Here is a 19314-nt window from a genome sequence, read left to right on the forward strand (position 1 = left end):
TCTACCAAAGCGAGAGTCTTTAGCAGAAAAAACAGATGTGCTTAGAGTTTAAAAACATGAGCTGAGAGCCTGAACTTTTAATTTATGGAAGGGGTTTTACAATTAAATTAGTCTGTATTTTCCTGCTCTCCCCTCCAGGCTGAGGACCCCCGGTGTCAGGCTCTGTGTAAACTGCGGCTGAACGGCTGTAAACTCAGCAAAGGGGGGCAGGCAGCTGTCCTAATAGTGAAGGGAAGTAAAGGGTGAGAGAAGGGAAATGTTATCCCAGTTTGGAGCTGGGGGGGATTAGCAGCTGGGTAGGATTCAAGAACAAACTTCAGAATCCAAGTAGTTACTTGCCTCTCTTGTAAGCACCTGGGGTGCCTGCAGTCCCACATCCCTCTGAGGGGATAATGCTGGGGTGTTTTTCAAAGGTTTCAGGCTAAGGAGGCAGGTAATTCAAGTAATACACAGGATCATTGATTTAAGATGATGCTGGGCTATACAGGCATCAAGTGCTCAAGGAGCATGCCTTTAGCCAGCTACTGAGAAGGAGCATCCCTGTCTGCTTCCCTCCCTCTTTCCCAGAGCTTAAGCAGTTTGGAGACCAGGCTGTCCTGAAGGGACCAGCACAGCAAAGAGGGGCAGAGAGGCAGGGCATGCATTTACCCACCTGGCCAGCAAAAGTGACTATAACATGGGATGTGCTCTGCCTAGCAGACGGAACAAGAGTTTACATCACGTACATCAGAGGCTTTTGGTCATTAAAGTAGGGGCTCCCTATGTTAGCTGAATCACGGTTGTGCTGCTATCACTTTGCTGTTTTGAATAAGGTTCAAGGTCTACAAAGATGCCTGGGCTGCAATGCCAAGCCCAAGCCCAGCTCTCCTGAGATCCACTCTGGTGGCTCCAATTTATCTTCTCTTTCTTTATCTCTCTCCACCCATCTGCCCCATGCCACCCCGGCCAGGAAACCACTCCTCAGAGCAGCTCTGTGATTGCTTGCACCACTGACTCGCTTCCTCACATCTCTCTGGACTCCCATCTCACTCAGCTTGTCACACCCCATGTTGGGTCCTATCGTCAGGAATGCTCACCCAAACATGCACCCAGCTTGTGTGTCTGCTAAAGGACATTTTGTCATTTGTGATGAACAGCTCAGCACTGAATCACTGACAGTGACCAGCCCTGGAGATTCTCCTTGCCTTGCAGATGATGTGGCCACAGCAAGCAGAATGAGGCATACATGGGAACCAGCAGAGACAAGGGAAGAAAGCATGCAGACCTTTCATCTTTGGAGAGGCTGAATTTCCTTCTTAGCCTTAACTTGGCCCCTGAGCCATTTTGGTGGAGACTGCCATCACAAACAATGTGCTCTGTTTTCCTGACCAGGGTCCAAGTGAGAGTTGAAATCCCCTTTGTTAGCAGGCTGGGTTTTCCTCCTGTTTTCAGGAAAGAAAAAAGAAATGGAGCCCAAGGGCAGACTACAACAAACTGAGTCTCCTCTGTCTCTCTTTCAAATCCTCCAGAGATATTATTTCATCCTCATCATGATACAGGAATAATATTTATCTCAGCTGCAGACAATATACAGCATCTGTAGCATGGTGCGAGTGTGTGTGTCTGTCACACATCTGGATGCCTGGGATAACAGAGATGAGTTCAAACACGGCCCTGTAACACGAGTCTAGCAGGAACTGCTGGCCATCGCCCAAGGTAAATGGCCAGGACCATCCATATGCAGAGCAAAGGTGGTGGTCAGCCACTCATCTAACTACACTCACACCACACTTGCCAAAGCAAACGGGCTGTTTTGACCTTGACTGAGATTCCCAGCACAACCCTCTTCAAGCAAGATATGGCAAATCTTGAATTATCCCAAAATGCAAATAAATTCCAGGAGATGGGAGAACCCCAAGAAAGCATGCTCCATGCTGAAACTGGACAGTTGTAGCCTGGTTTGTACACCCTCCTTTCTGAAGATACTCACATATTCTGTAGAAGATTTGAAAAGAACAAAACCCTTAAGATGAGAAACACTACACAACTCTGCAAACATGTCTTTTTTCCAGGAAATGAGAGGTACTCATTAGGTTGGGGGAAGAAATTACATATCATAAGCTATCAGTGCTAGTCAATACTGTTCTCATCAGAAAGTTTTCCACTGGGAAATGATACTCTGTGGAGCTACCTTGCTTTTTGAGAGCATTGTGTCAGTACTGCTTGATTTTATCAGTTTGTGGCCTTGATTTTATCAGAATATTTTGTCTTTTGCATAAGCTCAGATAATTCAAATTAACATTAAAAAATGTAAATCAGACTATTTTTATCAGTGAATGATTTTTTCTCCTTAAAAAAAACACTTTGTGAGCAAATTTCATAGTCCATTTTGACATGGAATGGAAACAAATTTTCCTTCAAATTCCTTTTCAAATTATGAAAATTTTCGTAGAAGACAACATCTGGTTCCCACATGTATTTGATTTTTACCATGATGAAGCCTTCAGTATGGTGTCTCTTCGTATCACAGAAGATTAATTCAAATTGGCTTGGATGGGAACAGTCCGTGAAGGCTAAGAACTAGATGGGAGAAAAAGCAAAAAGGCAACCAATAGAGTATACTGTTGGCAGAGCTGGTGGATTCCATTGGGAGGTCAGTGTTAGGTCTGATATTTTTTTACATCTGTATTAATGACATGAAAATGCAACACAATATGCCAGTAAAACAAGGAAAAAAGAGGGGAAAAAAAAAAAAAGCAACAACTAGTGAAGCCAATGGCAAAAAAAATAGCATTTCCATGAGGTTACTGGTTAGACGACACCTGAAATAGCATGGTCCTTTCTGAGCACCCAACACTATAAATTGGAGGGAGTTCATAGTAAAACGACAAAGATGGTGGAGATGGAGGTGTTGAACTTGGCTCAAGGAAAGCTTGGACAAAGTAACAGGCTATGAGTGCTTAAAGAAAATAAACACCCAGGGAGAAATCCTGACCTTGCTGAAGCTGATTTTCATTGACTTCGGTGGAGTCAGGATTTCACATCAAGGAGGAAGAGGAATTATTTAGTGGTGGAGAAGGCTAGATGCAGAAACCATGGGATGAAAATAGACAAGGCAGCCTTCAAGTTCAATATCAAGGGAAAACAAGGCAAGTAACTTCAGTTTTGTTTAAAGGCAGCAAAATCCAGCATGCCAGTTAACTGATGCAGAAAGAGCCAACTGCAGTTTTGTAACCCTCTAATTAAAATAAGGTTAAATAAAACTAGTGTTACATATTCAGCTCTGACAAGAGAGGAAAATTAGATGCTAAGAAAAGCAATGCGACACCCCCTGCAGCCAAACTCCCAACTGTAGCAAGAGACAGCATCTCCCCAGTTCAAGCACAGATGGTTTTATATGGGAAATGTAAATAAGATGTTACAATCTGATTAATAAAATGCACATCTAAGATAAATTTGTCTACATGTCCCCAGATGGAAACGTTTTATAATACTTTTTTTTTTTTAAATGCATTTTTTTAAGGTTGTCATCCAGAATGCCCATGGAGGAAGAATTCCCACTGACATCAAAAGTGTTGAAAAGAATCACAAAATGTCCTATCTTTTTGTCCAATATATTATGAATTTATGTTAAATCTCACCAGAGAAATAAAACCAGGCTCTACCACTAGAATGTATAGTACATTACTCAATATCTGATGAAATCTAGAGGCTATTGGAGAAGCTGGCTCCTGAAACATATAGCATATGTAAAAACATATGGCATAAAGGCAAGCAATTTTCAGAAGATGGTAACTGTGCTGGAAAAGTCTGCTTTGGAGATGGAATCTATTTATGCATTTGAGTTGACACTGTCAACCAGTTGTTTGTTATAAAGGGAAACACATTCTTGGGGAAGTGGAAACACTGTTGGTCATTTTTTAAAAAGCCTTTTTTTCCCAAACTGACACACTATTAAAATAAAATTAAAAGGACTAACCCAAACATCAAAGGAAAATGGTTTACTCTAGGTTGTACAGAAAGTTTTGAGTGACTTCAAGGCAAGATTTTGAGTGACTTCAAGGCAAGATGTCTTTGTCCTTTTCTTACAAAGAAACCAAGGAATTTTCAGGTTGGCTTGGCCACCTACCCACGTGGTCCACTACATCCATCTCTCCAGTGAAGGCCAACTTCAGCTCTGCCAACACCTCCTACAATTCTTTACATGAAGAGAGGGTTTTACTCACGATTAACATCAGAATAAATGACTGACATGAACGATAGGAAACCATTTAGATCAAGGAAAACAGGCATAACCCAACACCCTCCCAAGTGAGAGGAGAGAGTCCAAGTGATTGCAGGGGGTTAGACTAAGTCTGAGGCAACCAAACAGAAATGAGAAAACACAGCCCTGAACCACACCAGCATACTAGCTGTTGGAATTTGCTGCCAATTTTTATCTTTATAAAGGGGCTGAGTTAGCAGGAGGACTGCCAGAACACAAAAGAAGGTAAGATAGCATCGCTCAAAGTCTCCATGTGCATTCAAAGAGGAAACACACTTCAGGAACAATATTAAGAACCTGCCAATTTCACATGAGATAAATGAGCAGAGTTACCCTCCTGTATGTGTGTTTTGGAAGTAGCTTTAACACTACACATATCAGCATTGTCTGTTATAAAACTCTTCCCATCTTACTCAAGCTTTGTGTGACTGGGTTTTTTTAATCATCTTTCCAACCACCATGAGTAGCAAAGCTGTGGAACAACAGCTTGTCTCCTCTGTGTGTCTCACTGACCCTCACTAAAAAATGAAGCAACAACAACTTGGCTGTCCAGGTGGAGAAAGGGAGATGAAGGTAAGAGATTTCTCCTGAGGACCACAGTTTTTAGCAGGGTGTGATTCTAATCCAGACCTTCTGATCCACCACCAAGGCCATGGCAATGTGTTTGTCTCCCTGGGAGTGTAAGGTTTATTATAGAGAGACTACAGTACCAGGGTAGGACAAAAATCAATGCTTCTGAAGACTCTTAACAAAAAGGAAGGCACAAGGAATTAATGCTGCATATTTTTCATATTTGTAAAAAAAAGTCCTCCAGTTTTATTTCCTTTCTAAATAAAGAATTTATAGCTAAGAATACCACACTGGCATAATTCTACTGATTTTGGCTATAAGCTCTTCGTGTGTTCAAGAGGCACCAGTGAGGGTCTTAGGCCTCATGATCAAGTTCAACCTCAAGGTCCCTTCCAACCCAAACCATTCTATGATTCTAAGAGGTGATGGACGTGGTGTCTCCAGGCAGACCTTGGAGAGCTCCCACGAAACCCTGGTACTCTGGTGCCAGAGCTGGCATTTTAATGTTCTCTTTTCAACAAAAGTCTCCATTTAGACATCAGAACTTCAAGAGGAGATCGCTAAAAAAAATCCAACAATGCTGCCATCCCAGTGGGGAGCAGTTTGTTGAGAAAAGTGAGAAAGAATACAAGGGTTGACTTGAGGCATGACAACTGTTCAGCTGAAATCCACCAAACATCAGGACCTGCACTTCTGGCTGAGCCTCAAAGAACCCCTGCAAAGAAGAACCACCAGCTCTCATCATACCAGGTGAAACACTGCTGAGGGTATGCTGCTTTGATTACTCAGGATATTTAAAGCTAAACCATGAGGGAAAAACCCCAAAACTTCACTCTTGTTTTGCTGGTAAAGTAGATGAAAATTTTTTCAAGAACAAGTTGCTTTTTGAGTCATTGCACATTTATAGAAAGTTTTTATCTTTTGCCTTAGTTTTTACAGTTGCTACACTTTTTTTAAAAAAAAAAAAAAAAAAGAAGCTGAAAATGTTTACTGACATAAACTGTGTTTGCTTTGTGCCTTTTCAAGTACCAGAAATGTTCCCTTGCAGGCACCCTTTGAAATGTTTTCCTTTTTCCTACATACTCTTTAAGGTTATGTCAAGTTTCCTCATTAAAAGTAAGAGGTGATTTCTTATCAGCTGCCTGGCATGGTGTAATGTTTGCATTACATAGCAAGATGGAAATTACATTTTATTTAGGTCCTCAAAACTGTGAGAGTGGAGAGGGTGGACTGGGGCCAAGAGACTGGCATTATCACAGGGCAGTCTTCCTGCCCTGGTCACAGCCAAGGACACACACGAGAGCTTCTCTAATCTTCCCCAAAAGAAAGACCTTTTTTTTCAGTAACAGCCACACAGGAACCATGTCTGGACTGGGTACCCATTTAGGCTTCCCTTTCCTGAGTAATACAAAGAAATCAACCATTCTAACAAGAGGAAAGGCATCCCCCTCTCTTTAACAGCTCCCAAGCTCATTTTCCTTTTCATTCCCCATATGTCTCCCCAAAACATTTTACCAGCCAGTGCCCCTTTTCCCTCCAAAGCCAGCTTGCTTGAGATGAGGGAACCTAACTGGCTGCACTGAGTGTGTCTGGTGCTTACCTTCTCACCAAACTCCACCAGGACTACAGACATCTGCAGTCCTCCAGAAGGTCATCCTCTAGAGCCCTTTTATGCAGGGAGGTGGTGCGGGAGTAGATGACCTGAAGCATTTTCTAGTTTCTTTTCCATTCCTCCAGCAAATGATCTCCAGACTCTGTCTGGCAGGGCACAAACAGAAAGTCCTCATGAAGCCACTCAGACAACGCCAGAGCACATACAGAAAGAAAGCAAGCCTGGAGTTGTGTGTGGAAGAGGAGAGGCATGGAAAATGTAAGTGAAAACAGCAAAACCAGGAAGGGAGAGGAAGGAGCCCTCCCCTCCTGATTGCTGAAGCTCTATGTGTTGGCAGACTACAGACACCTGTATCCAGAGGGAAAGGATGTGGGCAACCACCTCCAGCTGTGGAGGGAAGGGAGGGTTTGTGGAGTATTTTCCTGTCGACAGGAATGAAAGGAGACCTGCTCTTTTGGCCTGGTGGCCAGTCATGGCATGCTTGGTCCCCTGATGTGCTCATGGGGAGTGATGACAGTTTTCAGTGGTACAGACTGGCTTTTAAATAGCCTCTTGTGGGGCTGTGAGTCAAGACTATGGGGCCTTCTGCTAAATTTATAGGACTAACATCTCAGGTGTAGACAAGCTGGAGCAGAAACAGTGAATCTGAAAAAACAATTAGGAAGGGAAATGGGCTGCTCTTTCCTTAATCAGGGGGAGAGTGAGGATCGTTAGCTCCCCTCTCCTATGAAAGCAATGCTTGCTAGCACAGGTGCTTGCCAGCTACTTTTCCTGCTTCACTCTGGTGCTGGTGTGTATGGAGAAGAGGGAGTTTTGCTGTGTTTTCAGGGTGGCCCAGCACAGAGCCTTGCATAAAGGTCCATGCTGGGAAACACTGGTGGGTTGGGCAGGTCAGGGTGAGCAGCCCACCAGCTTGGGGCACACTGGACAGAGCTGGGGGGGCTGGTCACTCAATCACCCATCACCACCTAGCATCATACAACCATGGCGGTGCAATGGCAAAAGCTGTAGTTAATACAGACAGTGGCTGACCACTGTTCCTGGAAATGCAATGCAACATAAGAATCCTTGGTAGCAACACTCAAGGTCCACATGGCAACCATGCACAGCCTCAGTTTCCTGGAGTAGTTCAAACAAGCCCTCAGGTGCTCTTTTAGCACAGTTTCTTGTGTATAAATATTTATAAAATGCTTGCTTCAAATACCCCTTGAAAAAAATAATAGAATTAAATAACCCTTCAAAACCCACTACCTCTTATTGCGTCTTTAGCAAAATATTTTCTTAACCTTTTCTATCTTCAACCCTGGGGCTTTTGCTAGCTGAGCAAACCTCTCTCCTTCCTGTAGCCCAGCCTGCCTGTTCTCCTGCAGGGCAGCAGACTGCTTGCTTGGTGGTTAATGAAGTTACATAGGACTGTAGGAATGTCAAGATTTGGCAGCAAAAGAAGGTGGAGGGAAGAAAAGAAGATTTTCAGATTTGCAGTCCTATCATGACCACTTGGTTTTCACCCACAGGAGTCAATGGGAGAAAGAAAAAGTTCACAGATGTTTTACATGCAGAATATTTGACTTGCAAGGCTTGGGAACTTGGGCAGGACTGAAGGGCTACTCTGGATATCCTGGGCACAGGAGACCTCTGTTTTCTCTAACTCTGTCAGTTATCAGCCAGCTCTGTGTTGGCAGTGGGCTGGACATCATAACAGAAGGGCCAAGGGGTCATTTATTTTTTTTCTTGGCTCTGGGCTAGCTACACATGGCTAGCCACCATGGGAGCAGTACCACATCAACTCCAGAAGCACCCAAACTTCAGCCCTGACGGCAGCACAGAAACCATCCAAAAGGCTCAAGCTCAACAATGAAGTTACCATCTCTATCTGGAGAGCTCTGCACTGAGGCAAGACCTTTTGGCAGGCTCTTAAGATGTGGAAATAGGGTTACCTATGTGATGCCCAGAGGTGGAAAAAGCTTCCCTTGGGGACCAGGGAAGGATCTCTTCCCTTTTCTTCATGGGTGATTACTGTCCCTGGCCTGGGGCTGGTTCTTCCCAAACTGACCACCCTCCTAGCTCATCCAGAGCAGCAGGGCTACAGCCTGTGGCCAGTGATACTCGACACCTAGAACTGAATCGGCCCATTTTTAAAGTCATCTTATTACTAGGGATAATATAACTCATTTTACATCTGTAGCATTTGCCCCCTTTTTTCCTAAAATTGTCTGGTTAGCAAATCCCAAGATAGAGCTGTCAGTCTGCCCCTGGCCATCTCTGCTGCTGCACATGAATGGGGACAGACTCATTTTGAAGTGTTCCTGGGGTAAGGGTGACCTACTTTCATGACTGCAGTACAGTTCATTACAAATTCCTAATGATCTCATTGTTCCATTAAATGAAGGTTGCCACCTGTCCCGAAGACTTTAGATCAAGCTGGGATTAACATATCTGCTGACCCATTTCTCCCTTTTGTAGGACACAACCCCATGATCAATAGGGGTTTTTTTCAGACCATCCAGGTTGAATATTAGCAACAATGTGGTGCTGGGTTCCATTAGCAGAAGATGCTGAGTAGTGGGGCTCCTGCTGGTGCTGGGCACTACTGAGAATCCTATCCAGCCAATTTGGGCATCAGATTCCACCTGCTTAGATCCCACCAGAAAAAATAATTTCAAACCCTATGCACATAATTTACTACAGGGAAAAAAAAAAAGTGAATTGCTGAGATTGCATTTAGGGCAAATGACATTCTTCCAATTTAAGAGAGTCTGTAAGAGACTTTATTAAGGACCTGGAGGCTGCCTGTGGTTTTGCTCTGGGCAGTCATCCCTACTGCAATATTATGGTAACAAAAAAACCCATGTTAGCACCCAGCAGCCATTCTGGCTTGTGAAGCCTTGCAGGGATGCTTCTTCAGCAGGCTGTCCTGGTGAAGGCAGCCCAGCTGGGCTGGCAGCAGGGTGCAGGCAGCCTCCCTTGGCCCCTCTGAGGACAAAGCCCAGCAGCCGAGAGGGCTGGAGATGGCAGGTTGGAAGCACAAGCCATGCAGCACAAGGAATAAAACAAAGAAAGAAAGAAAGAAAGAGAGAGGAATAAATTCCCATGGACAGGCTCAGTGAGTGCATTGCAGCCAAATGACCTCAAGTGCACTGCTTTCTTCTCTTGCTCGAGGAAGGCAGAAGTACAGCTGCATTTTTCATAAATAGGAACACCCTAGCTTGATGTTTTTTAAAGCTGTCTAGACAGTAGAGCAAGACCTTATTTCAAGTCACATAATCACTTTCCCATTTTTCTTTGCAGCAGAGGACGTTTTCCAAGATTAGATAGAAGCTAGTGGAGCAACATGTTATTAACCTTGGGTGTGCCTCCCTGCTTTAGGCTCTCCTCGTCAGAGCTGGAGGTGCCTTTCTGTCTGATCACGTCTCCCCTTTACTTGTGCCTTTCCACTTGACAGAAAAGCTTCTTCTTTCACTAGCTCAAAAAAGTGAGATAAAATTACACATGGACTGCAGACAACTGGGAGCACAGAGGGTGCTGCGGTAAAATGACGGCTCCCTTTAGCAAAAAGCAAATATTATCTTGTACTTCCCAACATGGGACTGATGCCTCCACCTGAAAATAGAATTAGAGGAAATAAAAATAAAGCTTTGTGTAGACTTCCACCAGGCCAGTGTGCCCCGGGCTGTTGGACAGAGGCGGTCAAAGCCACTAAATGTGAGAGATGGTGGAAAAAAAGCACTGCCAGGGAAGGGTGCTCTCAGCAGAGACACACGCCTCCAGCACACTTTGCATCATGCAGCCCGCACTTTCCAGGGCTGACCCTCCCTGGGCGTTTTTCTGTGCATTTCTCAATCTTTTTGCTTTTCCGTGTTAAGACGGCAGCCCGTTCCCATGGAGTAGAGAAGGTAAATACAATACCAGTGTATCGTTTGACTGTGGCACATGCTTGACCCAGCAGCAACGGCTCATTCCCATTTGCCTGGGGATAAAGAGCCACCTTGAAGATGTTGCACCTGGCACTTTTGCTGCAGCTGATGCTTCTCTAGGGCCAAGGATGGGGCTTTCTGAGCATGAATGGCATGATACGGGTGCACTATTAGCTTCCTGTACCCAACACAGACCGGTTTTTACTGCAGTGATGTGCAGTGATCTGTGCTCAGGTTATCTAGGGGCAGCAGAGTCCAGCTCAGCTCGTTACATTGAATTAAGTCAGCAAAAACTGAAGACAAATAGACCATCGCAAATGAGATTATTTCAGTTTAGAGAGCAGGATAAGAGGTTTGCTGCCCTGCCAGAGAAGCACTGGGTCAGCAGGATAGAAAGTTAGCGTTTTAGCGGGGAGTGGGGAGGTATTTATAGCTGAAGTGAAGGGCGCATCACTTGCCTGGTGTTACAAGAGCAATGCTGACCCTCTCTCCCTGAGCACCGCGTACACAGGGTCACCCATCAGGAGTAAAACATGTGGACTGGGAAAAGATGACTGCCCTTCTCCCCACCTCTCTGCAGGTTTTCCACGTCTCCTTGTGGCTGTTAAAGTGATTAGCCATGCACAGTAGCAAGCCTGGGCAGGGATCTCTCTTTTCTGCTTGCTTAGCATTTTGCTTTAGAGGATGCAGAACCTGACTTTGGGAATAATTTCAGCTTGAAAGTATCCGGTATTTCTGCTCCCTAAAGTAAGCAGTTAAAATTATCCAGGGGAGCTGCCTTTCCTTAAACAAATTCTCTGCTGCTATGCAGAAAGTGAATACATGAGCTGCCTGATATTAATGCTTTACTTCACAATTTACATATCAAGTGCTTTAATGAATTGTTTTCAGTATCATTGTCCCTACCATGAATAAACTTAAAAGTAATGGATTTGTAATTAATTAAAGTTTAATTACAATAGTTTGTCATTTTATTATTTGCAATTATTACCATAAAGGTAATAAAAATTGCAGGATGTCACAACTGAATACAAATCCCTAATCAGAAGCAATCAACTCACACCGTAACCTTGAACAAGGGTGATTTTATTAATGCACCAACTCTGGAGCCCAAGCTGCTGCCTTGCACACAGTGGCTGTGGTATCCACAGCGTGCTGCATGGTTCTCTGGGCAATCATGGTGGGATCCTCTTGCCCCAACCCTTGGGCAGTGGTGGCCATTCCTCCCCTTTGAATCTCTTTCTCCACAAGCTAGACAGTCAACCACTGAGTAAAGATGCCTTCGCCCACCTCCTGTAAGTTCCTCTGGAACACATTGATTTACTAAAGCAGTTATCCACCATAATTCTTATTTAATTATTAGATATCGTTTCTTCCAGGTTGCCTGGATGAGTTTTCCATTTGTATCAAGTTTAAAACTGTGTATTAAATCCTAATTTCTGAATCTTATTCTTCTAATATTTAATTTTCAACCAATATTTTTTAGCATTATGAAAGATCATCCCTAAACCACCCCTGTAATCCACCTCTGACTTGGTGACCCCCGCAGCAGAAGTTCCTTTGCTCTGAAGTATGAAGGCTAAAAGAAGAAGGGTTCAATTATATCTGTGCTTGCTGCTGCTGTCCTCACGACTGCTTCCAGGATTCGCAATACCCATGTTCACATGGAGTTAATTCTTCCCACTTGAGGGAACAAGATACGCATTTCCTCATCCCTGCATCTTGATAGTCTCCAATCATACCCATGACTCCCTGGTATATTTCCTTTGGCTTGGCCCACTATCTTAAAAAAACATGTTTTAGAGCAGTTTTCCACTGACCAGTCTCAAAACAGCTTCAAAAGGCATGAGAATGCACCCAGAGCAGCAATTAGGCTGTAATTAAGCAGAGACTTTCCCAGTGAATGCCCCCGTGGGGCTATATTCATGATGTGGGAGGGCATCTTCAGGTTGGCTTCTCCCAGCCTGATAAATTTATCCCTTCTCACCATCCTTTGCCAATCTTTTCCACAGCTCAAGCCCTCAGTCAGGTCTGTTCCTTGACGTCCATTAATTGGTTGGGAAGGAGTAATTCCTTTTTAGCCTCATTTCCTATGAAAAGCATATGTGCATTTGCCTGTCCTCCCTTAATCAATACTGAATGTATTGGCCAACTTCACACAAAACCCAACAGGAGAGATGTCTTGTTGCTATGCTGTGCCTACATGGAAAACAGGCAGCTGGGGAGAAGCAAGGGAAACCCATTTGATGTCCCCAAATCAGTGGGTGACTTTCACAACACTTGAGAAACCCAACACACGTACGGACTGCAGGCACACTGCATGCCTCGAAGCCATCATATTTCAAATGTAAAACGTTTCTGCTGCTTCTGGTTGGGAACTCAGCCACCACTTCATAAATCAACACCACTGCTATCGCCTTTGCTCTGCCAGCAGACGGTTTGATGTGAACCAATACAGTCCTGGAGGCGTCAGCTTCCTCGGGTTATCTCAGTGGAAGGCTAACATCAGAGACCCACTTTATGCACTGGGATGGTGGTATTTTCAAGCTCCTTGCCTACAACTGAAATTCCCTTGTATGACACCTTGAGAAGTCTAAGTAGCCTCTATTTTTAAGCTGTGATACAACAGCATTTTCAAAGAGCTTATTAAGATTTGATATATCTTAGCACCACCACCTTAAAGAGGTTTGCAGATATGTTCAACTTCAGGCACACAATCTTTCACTTGCTTTAGAATGACCTGAGACTTAAACGTGTACATCCTGCAGGATCAGGGGCTAAAGTTAGGTGAAGGGTAGAAAACAAAACCAGTGTAGTCCTGGGATATTTGCATTTCTTGTAAACATGCTTGCAAAACCACTTATCAAATGAATGTCAATTGTTCTGCAGAAATCCCACCCTGTTCAAAGGAGAAGGAGAAAAAAAAAGCCCTAGGTAGATGTTGCCAATTTTTCCTTTGACCCCCTAAATAAAATTCAGGTGATCTCATCCCACATTGATCAGTAGAGACCAAGTAAAAAAAATAAAAAGGAAATTACTTCATCTTAAGTGCCTATTAACTGATGTTAAGTGATAAAAAAAAGCTCAGTTCGACAGTAAAAATCCATGTGACGAGCCCACGAATGCCAGAACAAGCTGGGTATGGCTGGAGCTGTCAAAGGCATGTAACTGCAAACCTTTAAACCAATTTAAGTGCCTTCAGTTGGGTTTGTGAGACAATTACACCCCGAACAAACATTTACATGAAAAAGGCTGCAGGCCTCTGCTTTTGTTGCTTTTCCAGCACAAGGCTGGTAGAGCAGGGAGTATTTTACACACACTGCAGCTGCTGGAGTAGCAGAAATAGATAAAACTTGACTAACACAGCATATGCCAAATAAAGAGACCTTTGAACTTCAGCCTTGTGTCTGCAAGGATGCTGAGCCCAAACTTAACTCATAGCGGTGCTCTGGTTTTTAGCCTTGCCCCCATGATCGCATCTGGACTCAGCGAGGTGAAATGTAGCAGTGGTGTTGGCTGAGAGAGAGGCCAGGGATGGATCTGAGTGTTATCCTCACCCGGGGCCAAAAGCAGAATGAGCCTCAAAAATTAAGCGCATCTCTTGGGATTCAGGGATTACTGAGATGATTCAGAAACCCTCACTCCAGAAACGCCTTCACTCCAGCACTTTTGCAGTTGTTTCAGGCATGTTTCTGCAGAGCAAAGTAATTATGATGTATAAAAGCAAACTGAAAGGATTATTGTAAGCCAACACGTACACAAGAACAAGGAGTACCTTTGGGGAGAGTTCAGGCATTAACTGCTGAACTTGGTTTGACCTACTGACTGCAAGGACGGGTGACTCCCAAAGCAGCTGAGGTTGATGATGATCTTCCCTCTGGCTCTTCTTTTCTCTCCTTGAGGCTTCCTACAAGCTCTCCTCAATTTTTTAAAGCCTTCCTTGGTGAAGGTGACTTCAGCCTATCTTTTGCCTTGCCCAGCAGACCCACATCCTTCATATGTTCTTAAGGTGGGAGGGAAACCTCTTCCTCCCTTATTTTCCCAGGGCTTTTTCCCTGTCTGCAATATATTAGTTAATCCATTGTTCAAGCCACAGCTTTGGCTCTTGTAGAACAGACAGGAACTGGGATGACTTGACAGCTCTGCTGCTTTCTTCTTTCCAGATTTAGACTTTCATAAATGACCCTGTCAAAGCTCTGCCTCACAATCTACAATACTAATTGTTTGTGGTATGGATTGATGATACCGTATTAAAGCCACTTGGCAGGGATAAGATTTGACTTTTTGTGTTCAGATGAACAGCAGTGTGGATGCTTCAGCAGAAAGAGCATCACTTTGCCTGCCTCTATATCTGGCCACCAGCACTTCTGCAAGCCAATGTCTCTGTGGTTGAGTGCATAGCATCATCTCAGGACATCCTGGAAAATGGAAACTCTTCTTCTTCCTGAGCTAAATCCTCTCTTTCAGACCTTCTTCTTTATATGGAAATACTCATCAAGTTTCTTAAAACATGAACAAACAGGAAATTCTTTATATGCCACTAAAATAGAGTCAAAATCCTCACTAGATTGACATAAAGGTAAACAAAACATGGACTATATTAAAAAAAAAATTACTGCAGATCTCACCAAATAACTCATTTTCTTTAAAAGTAAAATAGATTCATCTGTCCTTATTTTGCCCTTCATGCTCCAGTGAAAGCTTTTCCGAAGTTTGTGGCAGTTCTCTTTTTCAAGAAAGGGACCCATATGACAATCTTTTCTTATTTTGTTTTAAAAGGAAGTTTTGTGACCACTCCCTTTCAGTGACATCTTTGGTTTATCAACTTTATCTTTCAGTTTGCAAAAGTAAAAGCCATGAAGAGGAACCACCCTCTCCTGGTGATTCCTGCCCTGGGATGGTGCGGCCAGGAGGGACATCACAATGGCCCATGAGCAAATGGAGGAGACAGCCTGGCTGCAGAGCTGGGAGGGGTCTGGGGAGCATCTCGGCATCCCCTCTCAGGACTAAACCCTTCCAACCTGTGGTGGTCACGCTGTGAGGTCTGGACAGGTTCATGCAATAAGGACTCGGCTGAGGCTTAGTAATTACAGAGCAACTACCAGACCCAGAGCAGATGTTTTTGGGGGGTAATGCATTAAAAGCAACAACACTCCTTCATGGTCATCCCCACAAGCCCTACCAACCTTGACAGGGGTAGCATAGACTGAGGCTGGGTGTTTCCAAGACACCTCACTTCACCATAATCCCCCAAAGACTCTCTTCTTTCTTTCTTTTAAGTGTCCACCAAAACTACATGAGGTTTTTGCTTTCCTTCAGCAGGGAAATCCAAAGACCTGTGCAGATTCCCTCAAGCCATGCCAGGAGAGGAGAGTGATGACTGATTGATCTAGGTTTTTCCTGTCAAAAGCACCAAAGGAGGTACCAAACGTATCCGTCTTCTGGAAGAAGGTTAATTACAGAAGCTCAGCTTGCACACAGGGATCCCACCAGTCAGCACAAGATAAGCAGCCTTGGGAGTATAAATTATTACAGATGATAAGGCAGAATTTCCCCTTAAACAGCTTTGTACATATGTTCCTAAGATTGACTCCAGAGATGCTTGTCATCGGATGTCAAACATGAAGCTACAAAAATTACAGAGAATTAATTTCTTGTCTTTTTTCTTGCTAGCATATGACACTTTCTCCCTTGCTTAGATTAAATAAATTATTTCAGATCCTAACAAGATGTGGCTAGATGACAGGACCTGGGAATCAGAACTGATGCCTGATCACTCATGCTTGAAGCAGCAAGAGCTCCACCACTCTGTCATGTCTGCAGAAATGGGGACTGGTTTTTGCTCTACAAATAAGATAAATTACTACGGTTTTTGTTGTGACTATCTCTCTTGCGAGCAGTGTATAAACAGGAAACCACGGCCACATGGCAGGGAACTGACTCAATACTGGTGCATACTGATAAATATCAGGTCATATTGGCATCCTTTGTTTAGGCACTACTTTGTTAGCACTGTTTATCCTTAGTGTCTTGGCCACATATTTGGAAAGAGTCCCACTTTGCCACCCATCTGCAGCTCTTTTGTCCCCCAAAACCTGTGCCACTGCAAACCTCTTGGCTCTAACCATCACCAGTAGCAGATCCTTCAGACCCAGACATGCACTTTTGTGGTATAAACCAATCTACTTCACTCTTACAGGAAGATTTCTTTCTGATGGCTAAGGAGCTTGCTATCAGCTTTTGCTTGCAAGTGGGAATCTCTCTCCTACCAAGGAGCCAAATCTATTTTAAGCGACCAACTACTGAAATTCAGCCCACTGCAGGACAAATCTGCAGCCTAACTGCATTGCACAGCAAAGATCAGCCTACATTTGGCTGTTTGCTGTTTATCTGCACCTTGTAGTTTATTCCAAGCCTGAATTCATCCTACTCACATGAGGAGTTCACAAGCATTATACATTTCTTCCAACTTTTTTAACACCCTAACATCTGCACTACTGCAAACATCATTTATACACGATGTTCTGTATTTTACAGCAGCAGTTCTTCTGTTCCTAAACACTTTTCTCCCCACTCTAGATATGCCGGAAATATCAAGGTAGCGTTCCCACCCTCAGCTCTTGGACATCAGAAATAGCTGACATAAGAAGACCTTCAAATTCTTTCATTCATCTTTTAGAGATTTCTTTACCCAGCTGAATCCACAGTAGGTCACAGGCTTCTGCTGGCAGCAACTGCTTTCACATACCCTTGGCTTTAGAGGACGAAGGCTATTGCAAAAGCCAAAACATTTCAGCTGAGGGGAGAAAAAGATTTTGGGTGTAAACTCTTATTATTCCACCCCCATTTTTACCAGCTAAGGGGTTTTTTCTCCACCCCCATGTTTCTGCTGTATCACATTAGCTCTTGGTCTTTGCAATCTAATCCGATTCATTTCTTAAGCACTGCCTCCATCAAGGGAGTTTTTATTAACCACACAGCATGAGGAGTTTAACGTTTACTGTGGGCTAGCTGTATGATGAAATCCTCCCTGAAAATCAGCCCCTTTCTTTTGCATTTACCACAAGTCAACCAGGCTCAGCCCTGGAGTTCTGCCCAGGCAGATGGACAACATGTTGAGCATCGGTGCTCGGTCATTGACTGCATAAGGAGCTGATTTGGGTTACAGAGCCCAGCCCCAAAGCAGAGGGTTTGGGACTAAACAGCTCAATACCTCAGGGGTGGTAGGATGAGGAAGACTATGAAGGCTGGGAGGCATTTTTCCAGCCAATGACTGACTAAAATTCATGAGCTGGGTCAGTGGGGATATGCAGAGAAAGGCCTTGTTCTGGGGAATTAGTGCCTAGGGAAGCCTCTATCTGTGTCTCCCCATATATAATACTGGGAGATTAACTGGCCATGGCATGGTACTATGAATACCTTACAGGCCTTCGGGGGGGGCTTTTGAAACACGAAGAATCACCAAAGTTTGGAAAATGAGTGCTAAGATGTCTGACTTTCATCATTCAAAAAGATAGAGGCCATCTCAGGCTTGAGGACTTAACAACATGGGGAACACCCTACTGGTCCCTGCCAGCCCAAGGGCCCACATAGCCCAGCACTCAGTCTCCCAATGTCAATAGGAGATGCTGGTTTGGGTGGTCCATGAGCCCTGCTTCTCTCCACTGCCGTTCCCCTCAGATGCCTCCAGCAGCCCCATCTCCTGCCTCCATCCATCGAGGAAGCAGTATTCCACCATTTTCTTTTCCCACTGCTGTCAAAATTTTGCAAACGTCCATCATTCCCCCCAGACTGGGTAGCCCCAGTATTTCAGTCCCTCTTGGAAGAGCCCCATCCCCTCCATGGTTTCAGCTGCCTTTCCTCGTCGCTGCTGTACTTCCACTGCCCTCCTCAAGATACTGAAAAAACTCACCCTTATTATAACTCTGAGCAGATCAGTTTGGGGCAGGGTCTTTCCAGTTCTCACAGACAACCACACACAGTTAGAAATCTTACAGCTGGTCGAAGAAGCCAGATGTTATTGCCACAAATTTGCTCAGCTCCACACTCCTTTGCTAAGGAGAAAACTCTAGCTTGAGCTGCAGCCGTAAAAGGGTCTGCTAAAGATATAGGGTGGGTTTGGTTCTGTGCTCCTTTAAGGCCATGCAGGCAAAAGCAGCTCTGCAGATGCTCAGATATTCCCAGCAGCATCCCAGCCAAACTAGCATGAACTGGGAGTCTGAGCCCAACGGGGCCATATCCAGCCTCCGCCCTGAGCATCCTGAAAGGTTAAGAAGGGCCATGCCACCACGTGGGGCAGAGTTTTATCCTGTCCTTAATTTGCCTGTGGGATCCGGAAGGAATTTTTTCCTATTTCTCTGCCAGGCAGGGAAAAATAAACACAACACTTTGTTGTTGTTTATACTGGATGAATTAAAGTTTTCAATATTTGATATATTTAGATGTCTTTCAGAGCCAGATTCAGGGAAACATTATGCATGATTCTTGCTCTGTTTACCCTTCGCTCCATTCCCTCGCTTTTATTGTTCTTCCAGTTTATTCCTCTTCCAATTTAGCTTACATTTCCCAAGGACCGTGGCATAACCCCAGACTTCCCAGGGAAACCAGTACCTCTCGGCAGCAGTGACTGGTTTTGTGGCTCCAACCAGACCACCTCAGTCCTGCCTAAGGTGAAGTGTATCCTCACAGTAGAAGTTTTATCCCCGGTGATCAGCTGGGCAGAGATGGGGCAAATCACTCTTTCCTGAATCACAGCCCAAATGACCCCTTAAAGTGGGCAATTCACCCCGAGATAAATGCACCTATCCACTTCAGGATCCCCCAGCCTGCCCTTGCTCCCCTCCCAAAAAGGGGCTCCCAACATCTCCGATGCTGCAGGGCTGGGGACAAGGTGTGACACAACCCTGGCTTCTCCAGGGACTGAGGAATTGTTGTTCCTCTTCCTCCCCTCCTCCCCTCTGCCCCTCCCCAAATTT

The sequence above is a fragment of the Athene cunicularia genome (genome assembly GCF_003259725.1).
Source record: "Athene cunicularia isolate RWA chromosome 7 unlocalized genomic scaffold, athCun1 chr7_part1, whole genome shotgun sequence".
Lineage (NCBI taxonomy): Eukaryota > Metazoa > Chordata > Aves > Strigiformes > Strigidae > Athene > Athene cunicularia.